This window comes from Leptidea sinapis, chromosome 7, assembly GCF_905404315.1.
Source record: "Leptidea sinapis chromosome 7, ilLepSina1.1, whole genome shotgun sequence".
In the NCBI taxonomy this organism is placed as follows: Eukaryota; Metazoa; Arthropoda; class Insecta; order Lepidoptera; family Pieridae; genus Leptidea; species Leptidea sinapis.
The window spans coordinates 811,444-832,029 of record NC_066271.1 but is presented as its reverse complement, the minus strand read 5'-3'; the positions used below and the strand labels follow the sequence as shown (position 1 = coordinate 832,029).

General features: G+C 31.8%; 1 protein-coding gene across 1 annotated transcript in view; it reads left to right on the top strand.

Moving 5' to 3' along the window:
• Positions 1 to 15,057: 15,057 nt before the first annotated feature.
• Positions 15,058 to 20,586, top strand: part of LOC126965521 (pituitary homeobox homolog Ptx1) — an 80,206-nt gene continuing 74,677 nt past the window's right edge. The window contains exon 1 of the mRNA XM_050809184.1: positions 15,058 to 15,337. The gene's annotated coding sequence lies outside the window, so the exon portion shown is untranslated. The remainder of the gene's footprint in view (positions 15,338 to 20,586) is intronic.

Here is a 20,586-nt window from a genome sequence, read left to right as displayed (position 1 = left end):
TGTAAACTTAAAACATTTTGGGAGCCATCGTTAGTAAAATTGGTCCCTTACTTTACTGTAACGTTACCCTTACTGTAAATACATTTCGGTTTTGTTTTGTTATGTCTGTATGTATTTTATTATTTTATGTACACATAACTGATATCAATGTAGCTTTATATTTTTTTACCTAATTTCAATGCAGTTTTCTTTTACTACATGAACTCATGAATGAATAGTATTTTAGGCATAAATCACGGTGTACGGTAAAAGATCATATCTGATGAACTATTCTGTATTGTTCTATTCAAATACGAAGCAATTAGCAAATTAGGTTTATCTCTTTTTCGCTTGCGATAATTACATTTACTTTCGTTCTTTGACGTGTAATTGTAATGTAGTGTGCTATTGCAATGTTAAATTATTCATGTGTGCGATAGTGTATCATTTTCAAACACCAAATGTTGTCTAGGTAACCTATCTTTACTTTTAAATATAATTGACCACTTATGGAATACTTTTACTTGGTTGTATATTATTAAAACAATGTCCTTTAGTTGCTGATCTTTCAATAATTATAACAATTTTTTAAAATTTCAGTATGAAACGGTAAACATGGAAGAATTAAGACATTACCTGACCGGGTATCCACTGGAACACTATATTTTTTTAGAAAAAATAGCAAACATTTAAAATCACAATTTATATGATATTGCAATTGTTTACCTAAATTTAAAATTTTTAAATGTTGTAAGGCAGAATTAAAATCTGCCAACGTAAAACATGCCCAACCTTGTAGACCAGGGTCGATAATTTTTTATATAAAAAAGAAATTACACAAGAACGAGCTTCTATTTTTTTTTGTAGTACGATACAAAAAATCAAATAGAAACCCAATGGAAAAGGAAGAGAATATGAGGTCGGGAAGTGGAAATTTGACTTTTTAAGGGTAAAAACGGTTTGTCTCGATTTTCAGAAAAACTACAAGTTCTATAGAAAATAGTTAAATAGCAAAATAAATCTTAGGTCTACAACTTTTAATTTGCACCTTTTTCACATAACCTCAAAATATATGTGAAAAATTCAAATAAACGAGTTATTTATATTTAATTTTATCTTTTACAGAAAAAAATTTTTTCCTCTAAATCGTATTTTTTATTTAAATTATGAATTATCAATGCATCAATTGCATTTATAATGACTTAATATTGAAAAAGCATCTAGCATAATATTCAATCGAAAATGCTCTCGTCAAAATATCAGCTTTTTTAAAAAAGTTGGTGGCCTTTTGGTTTTTTTAATGGAAAAAGACGACAAACGAGCGTACCTGGTGTTAAGTTATCACCGCCGCCTACATTCTCTTGCTACACCAGAGGAATCACAGGAGCATAGTCGGCCTTTAAGGAAGGTGTATGCGCTTTTGTTTGTTAAAATCTCTACTCTCTGATGGTGTAAAAAAATGCATTACTATGGTAAATATTCTGAGAAAATGCAAAGAATAGAAAAAAACTCGAATCCGAATTTTTCGCTTAAATACTACTAATTACATATTTTTTTGTGTTAATAATTATGGGGTACAGGGTTTCTTCTAAAGTTCACCGTAACAGTTATACATCTGTGTGCCGTAAACTTAATAATATGTATTAATAAATACATGATAAGTATAAGTGTTGGCTAAGATATTAATAATCACCATTTTACTACTTAATTGTTTTATTACTATATTGTACTGTCAGTTGGCCTGCTATTTATGCCCATTTATCATTCCCTCCATCTGGATGTCTGGGGTTCCTCCCCAGTGCGGTTTTAAAGAAATTTTCTTCCACGTACAACCATTTATGGAATAAGTTGCCTTGGGGGATGCTAGGGATTCTAGGACTATACGAGACGCGTATACCAGTTTTCTAAAAGGCTGGTAACGTACCTGTGATTCTTATGGTGTTGTAGGAGAAGTGAAAATTGAAAAAGTCAATACGAAATTTACCATTATTTAAATATGGCGTTAATGTTTATGTCATTTGTCAACAATTCAATGACTGTAACTCGAGTATTTAGTAGGGCTAGCCTTGAACACACACAGGCTTAGTGCAGTGAAATATGTGTGACGCGGCGGTCAAGTTCAGACCAGTACCTACAGGCAGGCTTATGTTCCTACATTTAATCTGTGGTAATCTTCCGATCTCACTCCTACGTAATCACTTTCCTGAAATGTGGTTCAGTCCACTACATACATAACATGAACTAGTCGTAAATTATTTAGTACTTACGTAATATGTGTAGCAATTACAGAACCTACAGCTATTATATATTTACATACAGCGTGCCACTATAATGGCGATATTAAATAAACACACGAGTAGAGCTATCTAACCTTAATCCTTAAAAAATAATTATAAAATTAAATATTTTTTATGAAATTTCCAAACAAACAATATTCTATATTTAAGAAACACAATTTTAATCAACCTTACGTGGACGCATAAGACGGTTCGAAGTAAGTATGTGACAGTACCTACACTAGCGCGCGCCAACTAGATTACTTACAAATGTTCCGAAATGATATTATGGAAAATTTATATATTTAGGAGAATTATGTATTTTATTTTTGAATATTTTATAAGATTACGGTTAAATAGTTCTACCCGTCAGTTTATTTAACGTCGCCGTCGTAGCGCCACACTGTATACTAACCGCTGAACGGTCTTCTATAAAACAAATGCATGAATATTTAGAACTTCACATGAAAATTTTTTTTGTTAATTACGTTTATAGAAGTTCAATCATTACAATAATTATTAACATACCAATATTAATAGCTGATGCGGGATTCGAACCCGCGTCTCTCAGGATACGCCCCAGCGCTGTGACCCCTAAATCGTCTATTAATTATTATTCACACATTTCGTATGTAAATCAAAACTACATTCATAATTTAAAAATCCTTAAATTACATTGAAATTAAAAAATAATAAATGGCACTTATTTCTGTTTCGATTATAATATTTGAAAAAATAACTTGACTATAGAGTAACAGTAACAGTAACAGTTATGAATGAATGAAAATTATTTATTGCACTAATATAATAATAATAATAATAATAATAATAATAATAATTATGATTCCTACAAAATTATTATAACACGATTCGGGCGACCTTATGGATATTCAGCGATCTCTTCCAGGTAACCTAAGTAGGAGATTTTATTTACAATAAAATGAAATTATACCCATATAGCTCAGTGGTTAGTGATCCTGCCCACTTAGTGAGCTTATATGATGAATATGGATGTTAGTTTCCGAGTCATTGATGTTTATTAAATGTATCTATGTGTGTATTCGTGTAAAAGTGTCTTAATTTGTGTATGTATGTATGTATATTATATTTATATGTACCGACGCACAAAAGAGAAGAAAAAACATTATGTAATTACAACAAAAGTAATATATAAGATAAAGTGTATATATTATTTATTTTATAAGAGCTATTTTATTAACCGACTTCAAAAAAGGAGGAGGTTCTGAATTCGTCCGTATTTCTTTTTTGTGTTTGTTAATAAAGTTTCTAATCTTTTGACTGGGTGAACCGATTTTGATAATTGCTTTTTTTATTTGAAAACTGGTGCTTCCCGTGTAGTCCCATTGTAATTTGGCCCAGATCTGACGATAGCATCCATGAGAAAAAGGTGTTGTAAGAGAATGTGGATGGCGGTGATCACTTAACACCAGGTGACCCGTACGCTCGTTTGTCCTCCATTCCATAAAAAAAATGATGATAAATTTTCGAATAACTCAATATCGCGCCAACCGATTTCAATGATTCTCTTTTTATGGGAAAGGATATACTTCAAAGATAGTTTAGTGAGAGTTAGGTTAGGTTCTGATTACGGAATCCATAGCAAAGTAACAGAACTCTTCAATTAAGCGCTTACGTTCATTGCTGCATTGAAAAATTTAGTATATCTACACATATTTAGACAAGTAGTTAGTAAGTGTACTTCAAATTCTCACGACTCAAGCACATCTCACCTATAACTATTTTATAATATATAAATATTTACTTTATTTATTCATTTTCACTAAACGACATGTTATAATAAATAGTCTTCAAATGTATTGAGATTTTATTATATAAATCGGTAGAGCATTCCACAGTCTAATACAATCACAATTTAATTTATTTTAACTAGTTTCTGCTAAGTAGTGTTTGAATTGACGATTCGGCGTGGCTGTTAGCGGGTAAGTAATAATGCATTAACCTCATCACATCAATGGAGGCTAATCCGGTCATTGAGAGGACCTACAGGCCTGTAATAACATTACTATTAATTGTCTCATAAGGATCTTAATAGAGCCATCAGCAGGTAATGTGTGATAATATTATTAATTAATTACTCAATTGAATGCGGACCGGCTGATAGAGCGAATTGTCTGTTATGATCAACGGTTTTGTATTTAATTAATAAACGATTTAAAATGTCTTTATATTTTGTTTGAACATTATTCTAGTCGCAGTCTTTATTTGGAAACATTGGTAATGGCAAATACGAATTTAGAGCGAATGATAATTACTACAATAAAAATTATAATTTCAATCATATGCAATATGCAACACAGACTGCCATATTAAAGACATATCTGTAATTTGTGGTGTTTGAGCGAGCGAGTGAGAAGAACGTCTCTAACGGAGATACACCAACGTCTGTAATAGTAACCGATTTTGATTCACAAGTCATAAACAGTCGGCTAGGCTGGACTATAGCTCACTACGAGGTTCAAGTACAGAAGACTCACACCGCAAAGTCAATTAAAGAAATAGGGACTCTTGTGTCGATACAATAAGATGCAATTCAGATCGTACAGCGATATTAACCTACATTTGTATTCATCTGTAAGTTGCTTCTCTTTTTACCCCGTGACTCTTACCTCTTCTGCCGACGTTGGGTTTGTCTATTTTTAACAATTTAATGTTAATATTTATTTCTTTATTTAATTACTTAATCTTAGACACTTAATAGGAAGCGACCGCAACATAACAAAGCTACACCTGAACTAATAAATCCTAGTTTATACATTCAAATTAATCTTGTCTCAATTATTGTTAGTACCTTATAAGGGACATTTATAATAACCAAAAATAAATATCCGTAGACGGAAATAATATCCACTCCGACATAGTTACCACCTAAACTGCGAAACAAAAGGTTAAATATTTCAACAAAAAACAACCGACTTCAAAAAACTATTCCAAAACAATAGATATAATATGCACTAAAAAGTATAAAAATTATTGCGTATTTTTACACAATCTAATTAATTTATGTAATTATTCTAGTAAAGATTATTGTTCAAATAAATTTTGAAAACAAAATTTTATGAACAACGCGGGACTCGAACCCACGACCTCACGGCGTTCCGTGCCGGTGCTCTAACCAACTGAGCCAACCGTTCGAGTAGCGTATCGTTATAAAATCTTATTTGCTTTATTCAACTCTCAGGTTGTGGCTTCATCTACAGGATCTACTTTACCTGCTCAACCCCAATATTTGCATATTAGGAAATTGACTTGAGATGTCCCTCTTGTAAATATAAACAATATGTTATGTTTTTAAAGTTATAACCATCACTTCTAGGATTAACACACAAATAAAATTTGAAAAACAAAATTTTATGAACGACGCGGGACTCGAACCCACGACCTCACGGCGTTCCGTGCCGGTGCTCTAACCAACTGAGCCAACCGTTTGAGTAGCGTATCGTTACAAAATCTTGTTTCCTTTGTTCAACTCTCAGATTGTGGCTTCATGTACAAGATTAAGATTATTGTTATTTTTAGAATCAGTGTCCTCCCGCCGCGGCCCGCTCTCGCCTCCTCACGACTCAAGCACATCTCACCATGCATACATGTATGTAGTTACAAACCTATCTTGGATGACACCGACTCCAAAAATTACAATAATCCAAACTAGAAGTAGATTGTAAAAAAATACGCAATTATTTTTTATACTTTTTAGTGCATATTATATCTTTTGTTTTCGTATAGTTTTTTTTAAGTCGATTGTTTTATGTCCTATTTTTTAATTTTTTGATTTTAAGTGAATCTGAAGTACAATAACTAATTTATCTGAATATGTGTAGACCTACTAATTTTTGGAATACAGCAATGATCGAAAGCACATTGCAATTTGATTACAGTCACATTGAAATTCTGTCACAGATCGCACCCTTACTATAAGTCGTTAAGGAGTTCCATTGATCATCATATTCGACTACGACAGTCACTTGACCATAACGATCTTATGGTAGGTGACTCAAATATCTGAAATTCGACTGGTTATCGTTAATTTGCTACTAAGAATTAAAGAGTTCTGTTACTTTGTCATGGATCCCATAATCAGAACCTGACCAAACTCTCATTAAACTATCCTTGAAGTACATAAGTATCCAGTAACAAAAGAATAACTGAAATTGGTTGGCGTGGTATTGAGTTATTCGTCCATTTATTGCGCACATACTTAATGCAAATTTAAGACATTTATGGGTTTTTCATGGATGCCATTGTGAGATCTGGACCAAATTGCAATGGAAAGCACCAGCTTTGAAACAAATAAAGAGTCATCTAAATCGGTTCACCCAGTCGAATTTCTGAGGTAACAAACATTTAAAAAAAACCGTTGAATTATTGAGAACCTCCTCCTTTTTTGAAGTCAGCTATAAACTGTACTTACCTAGTAAATCTTATAAAAATAGAGCTTCTACGAACACAGTTTTAATGATAATATTTAAAAGGAGAATGACCAATTATTGAGAGGAGCTTGGGCCATTTTAAATATTTAGGTGTCTCAATAAAATATGTTAGCATAATATAAAGCTTGATAAATCTATTTTCTTCGAGAAAAATATTTATGTATTTTTTTAAATATTCAGAGAAAAACAATTTTAAAGAATGTTACGTTAGGTTAGGTTTTAAGAAGGTAGCGCAAATTTGCATGAACTTTATTGCCTATGGTGGGTTACGGCCGTTTTCAATAACTTATCTATCCTTAGTTTGACTTACTAGACGTAAATCTATCCATTTACGCTTATTTACATTTCAATAACCTATCGATATAAAGCATTGGACTATAACTTTATTGGACATAACTATGGATAGATAAGATCTTGTCATTAAACGGTCACAGCAATGTATCCGCAAGTAGAGATACGTTATTGAAAACAGTCGTTAGAGTGTTACTCTAAACCATTAATCAATCATGATTAAAAATAAAATAAGTATAAGAGGCACCTATACCTTTAAATATGACATAATAAAGTAAGTAGGTACAAATAGTTCGTACTACGTAGTTAATTCATAATACATTCACTATAATAGTTTTAGCATATACGGAGGAAATATACTAAGAACACAAATTAACGGCATAGGATTAAAATAAAATTCAAATATCCTTGTACGAGTATGACACATCCATGTATGGTTAATCTCTTGTCAAAAATTCTCAACCGGTTAGGTAATTGTCCTCGCATACCTTTATATATATATATATATATGGCCAAGTCGCAAACTACAAGACTTAGAAAAAACAAAAGTTGTGAAAGGATCATGGTCATGCCCTCGATTTATGAACAAACAGTAACTGCAAATTTACTTTTTAAAATTTCTCGAATTTTTGAAGGAAATCGACCCGAATGATTATTCAAAAAAAAATTACAGCCTCTATTATTGAACTAATGGACTCTGTTGCTGATAAGGATCAAACTTTGCAAAGACATGTATTTCAAAAATGAAAGCAAATAGAAAAATTCTACAATTTACTTTTCATATCTCACTTTTACCTAACTAATAAGTTGCTCAACATGGTTTCCGTTGACTCCAATGCATAAGTTTATACGTCTCTCTAATGACCTTACTGCATTTGATACCATGACAGGATTTAACCTCGATAGAATATCAAAAAATATTAAGATATCTAACAATAAGTTTGAATAGGAGGTGAGTTTTTCTTTCGTGTAAAAATAACAACGCAGAAAATTTGGTATTTTGTTTAATCTTTAGTAAAACATTTATTTGCAAAGATTGATCCTTATCAAAAACAGAGTCCATTGGTTCAATAATACAGGGTTTTTTTTTTAAATCATTCGGGTTTTAAAAAACTAAATATTGAGTTATTGGTTTCTTATAAATCGAGGGCATGACTCCTTTCACGACTTTCCTCAAAGTCTCGTAGTTTCCGACTTGGCCATCGCCCTTCTCAAATAACCAACCTGTATATAAAATAACACATTCCTCCAAAACGAGTAGCTACAGTGATAATTATATAAAAAATGAAAAAAAAAAGTTAAAAACCAGTTATATATACGATATAGACTATTTACATTAAGATTGTTTAATGTTATTTTAAGCAGGTATTATCTAATCTGTATATACCACGCCTTGTCTGATACCACACACGATGTAAGAGCAGTTCTTATAGCAACATGAGTTCTACTATTATTATAAATTAGAAAGCTAATCGTTGGTCAAGTGGAATACTTTTCTGCAAGAATATTGCACATTTGCCTAGAGTCAAAGTGAAAGTCAAAAATTCTTTTTTTTAATATTAAATATTTTTTTATAAATTCAATAGACTGCTCGTCAACCTCAATCACTAAAATACAATTTAAATACATGTTGATTTCACAAAAGTTTATATTCTAGTCTACCAACAAACCTTTATCCACAATATGGGTATGGGTATGTCGTGATCTTCAAGCTATTACAGAGTTCTAGATATAAATGTTTGCGATTTAATTACATCACTTCTTGATAACCCGAAAATAAAGAAAGAGCTAGCTGAGGTTAAAAAAACTTCCAAAAATAAACACGATGAGAATGGTAATTCACAACTAACTTCTCGTATATTGAAGAGAGTGTCCTCTTGAGATGACAAGACAAGCAAAAGGTTCAAGCCCATAAAGCCAGCAACATTAGAATAACACAAAATAGTATATTTCATTACGAGTGCGGAAAGCCTGTCATTGCAAAGAGTTCCGACAAATGTTTACCCGAGCCGAGGTGCAGCCGAAGGTGAGGGTTGTCGGTCGGAACAAGTTGCAATGACGGTTTCGAACGTGTATTGAACAATTATTTTTAATACAGTTGCGAAAAAATGGAGCAATTTAATAGAACAATAAAAACACAATAAACTCAACTAAGTAATCATTTAGTCCTAATAAATGTTATAAGAAATGAAACCTAACCTAACTCATTGAATAAAATCATTAAATCTGATATTCAAACAAATTGGTAGATTATTTTTAGAAATATTTGCATGAATCATAAAAACTTCTATGATTTTTTTTGTAAAAAACTTCGACTTGACCGTTGGGAAAGAGAACACACGAGTTCGGAAAAGGAAAAGAAAAAGCTTGAGAATGTAATAGCCCACATCCCGAACGCTATACGTCCCTGCAATACGCCACTTTTTGAGCAACTGTATTAAAAAAAGTCTTTAATTTAACACCTTCAAATATTTTGATATTATTATAATACAAACAAATGTATTAAGAAGTATGCAATATTATTTAAATGTATGAAGAGTTTTATAAATTATGCTCACATTAAAATCTGGTTCATAAATAATTATAAAAAAGTATCCCAGTAATGTTTGTAGTAACTTTTCTAAAAACTAAACATATACATTCAGGAATTGTAATTTATGCAAATTTTAAGTCAAAGTATGTTTTGAAGTTGGTATAAATTTTGTAGAAATAATTGGTTACATACATAGATGAATATATTGATACGGTAATGGAACTTAAACTCAGAGCACACACCCATCTTAAAGGCACATCTCTTGACCTCTGTTGTTTCGGATGTTCGTGGGCGGTTACATCACCACTCAGGATTCTCTTACCTGTTTGCCCCCTCTTATATATATTATGTAAAAAAGAGAAGCTAATAAAGGCGTGTTGAAATAAAATACAGAATTTTTCTCTTGAATATTTATTAACACCTTAATATTTAAAGTAGCTAACTACCACTATATAATTAGTATCTATCTAAGTAAGTACTTTAGTATCGACACATTTCGTCTCCTAAACCTATAAGTTTTAATTTTATATTTTACAAATTAGATAGTTTTTGAATCACTTATTGAAAGGCATTTATTTTCTAAAAATTGTTGATGTAATTTCTAATATTATACTAGATACTACCTACTACCGCTTCGGAAACAGCGCTTCTCTCAGAGCGCCATTTGTTTCCGAAGCGGTAGTGTTGTGAGAAGTGGTGTGGTTGAACATAAAAACTAGCGCCCATTCGAAAATTTATGCCTCAGACCTGAGAAGAACGGGTGAAAGGAACTCAGTGGGCACCGTTTTTGCAAAATAAATTTCGTTCAAATAAAATTTACAGAAATAAATAGCCTGAAAGCGGTTACTTCATTCCAAATTCAAATTTAATTTTTTTTATTCAAAATATTATGTGATATCACTTATTGCAAGTCAAAAACTACCACCCATTCCAAAAAGAATGTCTCAGACCTGAGAAGAATGGGCGCAACAAACTCAGCGGGCTTGTTTTTCATCAAAAAATATGCTTACAAAGTAATATTGTACAATCAAACTTATTATTTAATAGCCTGAGGGCGGTCACTCCTTTCCCAATCTGTGGTATCATTAAGATTTTTTACCTAGACCTTTACCACACACGTTTCTTAAGAATTCTTTTGAATATTGTAATACTTTTGTTTTGAACATTTTCGGGGATCTTGTTGTAAAAGCATATACATCGCCCCACAAAAGACTTACTAACTCGACTTAGCCGAATATTAGGCATAACAAGTTAATGTTTGTTCCTCGTGTTAACATTATGATTGTCACAGTTTATAGCAAATAACTCAATGTACTTATGAACATATACAACATTATCAAGAATATATTAAGACGCAACAGGCAAAATGTTTATTTCTTTAAATTTTTCTCTTAATGAATCTGTCATCAAGAAAGTCACTAATGTTATAGTAACCCTTACAACACAAACGTTTTAAACTATTTTTTAAAATGTTTGTGATCATGTTGTAAAATCATATACATCGTCCAATAAAAGACTTATTAACTCAACCATACTTAAATATCTTACAAATCAATATCTTCTCAATGACCCTTTGATGTTCTGACTGTGTAAAAGAATAACAGAATCATTTGTCAGTCATCAATGTAAATAGTATATTAATTAGGTACTTAGTTAACAAATATAACATTTATTTTATTATTAGGTTTACAAAAAGTACCATAAACTCCACTCTCCTTGGGCTTTACTTCAAAAACGGCGATAGAAATAACATAACTTACATAACATAACTTGGTATACAGTTACAACTGAGAATAATCAAAGAATATGAAAAATTTGGACGATATCGCTGACAACACTGTCAATACAATGATAATTTTGAAGTTTTCCGAGTGTCAGGCAGCGTTGCAAATAAACGCGGGAAACTTAATATGCTCGAATAAACGAATTAAAGCAAAATGTCTATTATTAAACATTTTGTATATTCTTGGTTTGTTCTCAGGCATAACTTTATACCTAGATTATTTGTAAGGCCGTAGATGTATAAGAAATTGCTTTATTCTTCTCTACAGTTTTTGTACATAATTAACACAAATACGATAAAATATACGAAACACTGGCTATTGCAACTTTCATTTCTTGACTAAAACTCTATATTTTCAGTGGCATCACGGACTAGTAAAAAAAGAAGGACTCCACGCCGTGTTATTAGCAAGGGAAGCAACTTTATGCTAGTGTGTGTGTGGTTACGGGGTATACCAGTTACACAATTTTTTCTCCCTTCAATAATCATATATACCACAAATATTTTTATATAATTGTTTTTACACTTTTTCACAACGCACGACGGCACTTTTAAAATATTTTATTGCGACGCAAACGGATCTGTCACACACGATGACAACTCTCATAATGGCGGCCGATCGGCTTGTATTAGTGTAAGTGTATACGTGGGGCTATGTATTTACACGTTTACCGGCTTATTTTGGTGCCTCACTGTTCTGTAAGGTGACACTGAGTCCTTATTTTTTTTCTCGTCCGTGAGTGACATATGAGCGAACATTTAGAACGATTAGCTCAGATCATAATTTGAATTGCATTCCATTCGATTAGAATTAGTAACATTTATTTTTATTTTTATGTACATATAATTATTATTCATATAGGTATGTATGTACTTAGTCTAGCCATAAATACTGTTACAATTAAATATAAAGAAAATATTACATTTGAATTTAGAATCTGTAAGTTTTATATGATTGTCCATTGAGTCGTCTCATTTTGGCGCCATTACATTGTACAATATTTTGCGATATTAGAATGGAATGGGGTGATAAAGAGAACCGAATCGCTGTGTTTGCATTACACAAAGTAGGTATGGAGCCAAGTGCAATTTATAAAACTCTCCATATGGTTGGTATTAGTAAAATGTTTACGTACCGGGCTAGTAATACGTACAATGGGATCTCCTCTGTTTGTGACAGAAAAAGATCTGGCCGTCCACGTCGTGTTCGTACGAAAGATGTGGTCAAAATAGTAAGGGAAAGAATTCGAAAAAATCCTGTCCAAAAGTTAAAGATTTTATCTCGGGAGATGAAGATATCACCTAGAACCATTTCACGTATTTTAAAAGACGACTTAGGACTTGCAGCCTATAACAGACGTAGGTACTCGTTATTTCTTAACTGATAATTTAAAAAAGTATACTGTGGTAATATCGCAACAACTACTGATGCGGTACACAGAAAAATTTTGTTTACGAATGAGATTTTTTTACAATTTAGCAACATTTTAACAAACAAAATGACCGTATCTATGCTCAAACCTCTAAGGAAGCTTCCCAATTAGTCGACAGAGTGCAACGTGGGTACAATTCGACTTCAGTGATTGTTTGGTGGGGCATTAGCTATGAAGGAGTGACTGAGCCATACTTTTGTGAAAAAGGTATCAAAACATCGGCACAAGTGTATCAAGATACCATACTTGAACGTTTTTTATTCCAGCTCGGTAATACAATTTTTTTAAATTGTAAAGGTGGAAGTAATCACATAATCGAAGATAAAATACATTTGTAACTAATTAGGTAGGTTATTGTTTTGCACTTTTTTGTAAGTTATCTAATAATTATGAAGCTTCATTCCTTTACACTAGGAATTTCGATAATATTTGCACTAAACGAAAAATTATAAAATTGTTTTTAAGAATGATTTTAATATCTATCGTATCTAAAAAATAAATTTATTGTTTTCTATTTGTTTTGATTGAAATCGGTTGCTGTTTGTTAATTTTTTTATCACAAACAATTGGACACATTATTTCTATTTTAAATTTACCCTAAGTACCTACTACATTCATTATATTTACTTACATTAACAAGTTTAGTTTCTTTCATCAGACATTTTAATAATTTTATCAAAGTATCAATATTTAGTGGTTAAAATATTAGATATTTTCATAGCAGATAGCTATAAGTTAATTAAACATTTTAATATTGATATAATACAGCATTGTTCGTACCTGAGTAGGTAACCTAACCTAACCTATCTATAATTGTTTGACTTACATATAACGTTTTGAATTAATCAATAATTATTATTTGAAATATTAAAATGAGTAGTTATTAAAGTTTTTGTTTTCCACTGTTAAATGTGTAAGGAGTTATTAATACTTTTTGATTGTAATCATAACCTATATTTAGTAGCTATTAGGTAGGTTCCAACCTAATAATCAACTCAACAATAAATCTCTAAATTGTTACATCTAGTACATTGCATTAATTTTATAATAGTATTTGTAATATAGTAGTAGGTACCTAAGTATTACATAAGTTATTTTTAAATTTATATACCTACATATAAATACATATTTATTATCACTTTCAACATAAAGAATATTGTTCTATTTCTTAACATAATACTGTGACAGTCATGATAGGATACATAATAAAGATTATATATTCTTTTTACAGAATTATTTTAGAATAAGTGAAAACGGAAGCGTCGGTACCGTCCTTACTTTGCGTAACAGCCGCGTAGACAACGATTGGTGTTCGATCGAGCAAGTAGTTCACACAACTCCCGACATTTGATATAATTAATTAAATCCTTTCAATCAATTAAACACACTTTAGCACTAGAAATGTAGCGTGCAAAACACGGGCAGCGTCAACTTGCCGACGCTATCGCACCGAGAAGGTTTCCACGCCGGCCGCCATATTGTTTTCCGCGCCTCCCACCTCTGCAACACGCCTCCCCATTGGCCGAGACCTCTCGGTGGGCGGGAACGCCCGCACCTAAATGTTGCCAGCTTTTTGAATAAATAATTTCAGTAATTTAAGTAATGAAGGCAATTATGGCGTTGTTTAGCTAAGTTCGCCAGCGAGTGGCAACTTTATATTTATACTCTCTTTATATACGGCGGTTAATGCGCCCGATCTGTTTGCGTTGCTATCCTTATTTATTGCGGCCCGCGCTGCATTGAACGAGATTTAAACTGCAATCATTTGTGTTCTATAAGGAAAACATATTGCGCGATTTAAATAAGCTCCAGACGTTGAATAACTCTACTCCTTTTCAACGCTTCCATTCGTTACAAATGTGCAAGTCGTGAAATATTAATCTGCCTTTAACTTTTATCAGACACTTATAGATAACAACTATATTGGGTTCTTACATTTTTAGTAATAACATGTTATCGCTAATATCGAAACAGTAAAATAACAGACAGTTACTTTGAAAAAGTTAGACATCATAATGCACGGACTTCTTTCGTTCGAAGTAAACAGTGACGTCACGTCATCCTGGACCGATAAAAAGTCGATTTTATCCGCATAAGTTCGGCCAGCTGACTGTCCCCCGCCCGTACGCACTGAAAACTACGCGGAGTGATTTCGGCGCGAGCGAGACGGCTGCATTCGGGAAATGCCTGAGTGTAAGGGAGAGAAAGGTAGGAGTTCGCGACGGCGCGATGGGCGGTCGAGTTCGGATGATGTATAGAGTGGTGGAGTTAGGTTCAAATTGCGTCGGGAAGTGGCCGAGATTAGAGTCAGTGTAGACCGTTCCGTGGCGCGTTCGTAAGCCCACTTAAGACTGTTTTTAATACTAGTATTTTTTACGCGATCCCCTCAAGGATTTAGCGGATTTCAGACTTTGATTTATCGGTATCGGTTCTGTGTTTACGTTAGTGGTTGACGGATAGTCGCGTGCGCTCATAATCCACCGGCTTGTAGCGGCTTATCACGGATATCAGCGGATCTCATTAGACTCCAGTGGAGTTGACCCATTGAACTTTCATACCAACACCAGTTACCGGTGAGTTACCAGTACCAGATACATAAACGACTAGCCAATGCTATCCAGCACACTGTAGGTAATGTACAAGAGATAAGTGGGGAACAATACACGCTAGACAAATAAACGAACACATAACGTCGAATATAGCAACAATCTTAGTATATAGAACTTATATCATACAGTTTAGTTTAGTTTCTCGATACTAGAAAATAGCTCATATGACTGTTAAATAACTTATATAAATGTTAATAGTTAATCAGAAGTTAAAGATCGCTATAGATATTTTCATAATCCAAAATTTCGTTGCTAATATTAAATTTGTTGAAAATCTTAAATCCCTGGACACTATAATGAAATTAAAATTAAAGGTAGTAGTTTTCAATTGATTGTCTTATTTTGTACGTTATACATTTAAATTATTATAAAAAATTAAAATATGTTTCGGTACTTCCAGCTATTATCGGTTTTAAGATAGTTTATAATAGTTGTTACAATAATTATAGATGTGACACCTATTCTGAAATCAATATTTGATGTTAATTAGTTGAGGTACTTTTGATAAATATTGAACATATTTAAGGTCGTTGAAATAACGAAACGTTTTAGGAATTCAACTTAAAAAATTTTTCGTTTAAAACTTAATATCTATTTGGGATTAAAGTTACAATATACATTGATGATATTGTTATAAGAATATTACCTGCCTGCTTCTAGTACTTACCTACTTAACTAAGAAAAGCATATTTTTATATGTAAGTATTAGCTTACCTACCGCGTTAGTTCTTTGAGTTGATTTTTAAAATGTGCGAGGCAAAAAACTTAACTGCTTAATAAGAGATGATTATTTTCTGAATCTAAACCTTTTTTTAGTTAAAATAATAGATATCCATTGAAATTTATTGACTCTAATTTAAATGTTGGGATCCATTCCCCTATGTTTTCAATTTAATATTTTTCGTAATAAAATTGTAAAAACTTATACAATATTTTAATAATAAACATGTACATAATATAATATCATGTACATTTCATTTATTCTGTAAATGAAAACAAGTTTGGCTTTTCATTTAACCATATATTTAGGAAAATATTTTCATATTTACTAAAATTTTATATTTATTGGATAAAATTAAAAAAATAACAGTAAAATATTAATAATATGACCTAAAGTAGATGGCAAAGGGAAACCTTAACAATTCGTGTTTATACAGTTTTGAACTATGAAGAGTTTCGACAAGCTATATTGTTAGTAGGTATTATACGAAAAAATAACTTGAAAGTTATAGAGGAAATATATGAATGTAAATGGCGTGTTTGGATTGATTACAGCCACAGATGGTATAAATTTTGAGTAGGAGTGCCTACCTATATAATAGAGGTATTTGGAAAAAGAGAAGAGACGGTTTTCAACTTCTCGAGTTTCACCACAAAGAGGTTCTACTGAAGTAACCGTCATCATTATTGATTATTATTACACTTTAATAGTGTAGGTACAAATATTGTTAATGTGACATTTTTTTATTGTTTCCAATTATTACATTTGAATTTGGAAACACCAAAGAAATCACTGAATAGCATACAGTCTTTGAAAAAGATATTAACTAAAATGGCGAGTAAAAAAATTGAAATAAAGTCCCCCTGGAAACGAGATCTGGAAAGGTCTTGAAGCGTCGGGTTAGCTAAAATAAAAATGTAACTTTTACGCAAAAATCTAAAAACAGTTACAAATACACGCATTGTAATCCTCTAAAAGTGTTTTATTTAAATGTGTAACACTCGCGTGAATCAAACAAAACACTGAGTAGATAATTGGTAACTCTAGATAAAAAAAATAGAAAAAGATGTCTGTCCTCCTTTTCAATAAAAAAAAACATTGCCTGGACCCGAAAATGTCATCAACTGATATAGTGATTTGACTCCGGAGTTCTTTAAATCAGTGACTATAAGGATTATTAATAATCTGATGAACAACAAAAAATGTTGTTCTCAATTGAGAAAAAACGCCAATGATACTATTAATATTTCAGCACAAATTATAAACCAAATATTTTTTTTATTTTGCGAAAGTGCGAAAAGTGCGAACCTGCTTTAATGTTGGGCGGCTAGCATGCCTTGCTCTACCAAGAAGGACTCCACATACGACGCTCGCTTCGATCAGAATAATGTGCTATCATTCAAATTCAAATATTTTTATTCAAAATAAGATTTTGTATTACAGTAACCATAATTAACTATAACATAATATTAACTTAGGCAACAGTTATAAGAGACGCAGTTTATTAGTCGCAATTAAATTAATAAATTAACAATTTTAGTAGCACAATGGTCTTGTGTAGTTACTACGGTGTATTATAAAAAGTGTGTTATTATGAAGGTAGGTAAAGTAAGTACATGTATAATACAATATTATTCACGTGGTTTATTTAAATATATTAATAAAATATTAAGTATAATAAGTATTGAATATGCACTCTATTCTTCTGTGATTCCTCTGGTGTTGAGAGAATGTGGACGGCGGTGATTACTTAACATCAGGTGACGTTATATTTTAACCATATTTTTTTTAATGATTAACTATGTACCTATAGTTTGCATGGTGTATTTTAATCATTTACTGATTTACGCAAATACATTGATAAATAAATCTACAAATATTCCTAGAACAAATTAATTCAATTAAAATGATAAATAAAATCAAACAATGTATTTATGATAGTTTGTCGTCAGTTCGCGTCGGTCAATTTTCCGTCGGAGCTCAATAAAGTAGTAACCTAAGTGAGTAATAAATTACTTATTATATATATATAATAATAAAAGGATTATTTAGCACTCTTGATTACACCTTATATCAATAAATATCTGATAATACGCTATCAATGTCGTATCGCGATTTCTGAATTTCCAATTGATTTAACTTTAAAGACGCTATCAGCACAAATTCTAAGACGAATATGCAGATATTTAAAACTATTTTATGCATTTTGCTGATAATTCGATTTCAATGTAGTAGTCAAGTATTGTTGATACTTCCAATCATTTCTGATTTGCAGTTAAACATTTCGGCTTCACATTGATGTCTTTTATGCTTATTCCCCACTTTTGATAATTTACAGCTAGTTGACAAATTATCACATGAGTAGCTTAAACACTTCACATAAAGCGTTAAATGTTTAACGTAGGTAGGTATGGTATTTAGTAAATATAACGTATTTTGAGGGATTAATTCTAATATATATAATAATAATATATATTATATAATATATTCATACAAGTGCAGACCCGGCAAACGTTATTTTGCAATATAAATTATGTAACCCGCGACTGCGCATTGTATGAATTGTGACTGAAATATTTGTATTACGAATATATAGGTATTTGTAGGTAAAAAAATATATGTTCCGGACTAGTAATCACTAACAAACATACTAAAACCATCTCCGAAGCACGTTGCATCTTATGGTATAAGTAATATTCAGATCGATTCACAGTTTTCGCAGTATAACAGAAGGAAAAAAACGGTTCTCCATTTATTAGTATAGCCTCCTCGTCTTTCTTGTAGTGAAACACAAAAATTTCGTCTGTTTAAAAAGAAACAAAAATCAATTAAGTCATTAACAAGGACGCAAAGATATATAACGGTAAATGATAACAAGATACGAACGTATTATACGCAGCATTATAATTTTATTGTTAATATTGAGGGTATTCGTAAATTCCTTAGAATGCAGATTTTTTATGGAAGAGGAAGACATACAGGCATACATACGGGTCACCTGACGGTAAGTGATCACTGGCTTTACTCTCTTGTAACACCAGAGGTATAACTCTTGTTATAAGAGCACACTCTTGTGTTGCCGACCTCATAAAGCGTCTAATAAACATACATATGAATTATAAAACTGACAACACATTGATACGTGACGGACGAGGATCGAACCGGGGACTCTCATCAAACGTTCTCCAATGCTTTCATGATTTATATTCCAGCAAGAAATAATAATTGACATTTGTTTTTCTTCTCCTTATTAATTCATGCACAAGTATAAGTAAATTTATAAACATTTAAGCGTCACTTTGTCATTTGAATATTTCAGCTTTTAAATGCATAAGAGGTAGAAATGGAGTTGCTTGCGTGGTCATTCACTCATTGGGTAATTATTATTGTCAACATAGACCTCAGCTGATATCTATCTACTATCAGGTGTACCGGATAATTTTTGGCATACACTCTGCAAAAAATTAAACAATCAAATATTCGAGTCCGGGTTATCGTTTCAGTTAGTACAGATCGATTACGAACATGAAGAAAAACACATGATCCTCTGTGAATTGTGATTGAATTACGTGATATTGATCAAGCAGGTTCTAGTCATATATATTTAAAATTGATCATGCCTGAACAATTCAAATAATATCTAAAGAAGCCTTCAAAATGTGCCTGGTCTGTTACAAAGGATGTGTAACTTAATGGGTATAATATATATGGGTATAGTATATATATACTTGTAACTTTGTTGTTGAACAAATCGATGAAATTTCTAAGCAATTATGGAAGTATACAAATACTTATTCAGTTGCTGGAAATGAATTATCAACAATAGATAGAGTTCCTGTATGGTACATAATGGATGAACAATTACATATACACTTTTGTTTCCTAAAGAGCTCACCACTTCACCTGAAGAAGGTGAAACAATAACAAGACATTTTGTTGAAGCCCAATATCACAATCCTCTTCAAAGAGAAGCAATGCTTATTCCATGGAAGTGGAATAGGAACCTAACAACAAGTGCTTTTTGGAGGCACATAATATAGTTGAATCATTAGCAGACTTACAGAAACTATCTAGCAGAAATGTCACACACAGATCTTCGAAAGTGTTCTCAGAATATGATATTATAAATGACCATCTTTCAACACCAGACTTTGAAATTGTTGACAATGAAGCTATGCATATAAATTTATAATAAACTCCCACATCATGTTACTGAACTTCAGTCATATAAATTTAAGCCTATTATAAAGAAAAATTTAATGAAGAAAGCGTATAAAATTCAGGAATATAGAGCTGATAAAAATGTATGGATAATATGAAAACTGTAAAGGAAGGAGAGTTTCTTACCGGTTCCTCTCAGAACAAGGACTCCTCTCTCGAACCGATGGCATCAAAATTACACGGGGCTTACACTTACAATACATTTCATCTATATTTTTTCTTCTGTCCGTTAATTTCCGTAAAGTTTTTGAAGTATCCAATAGGCTTCATT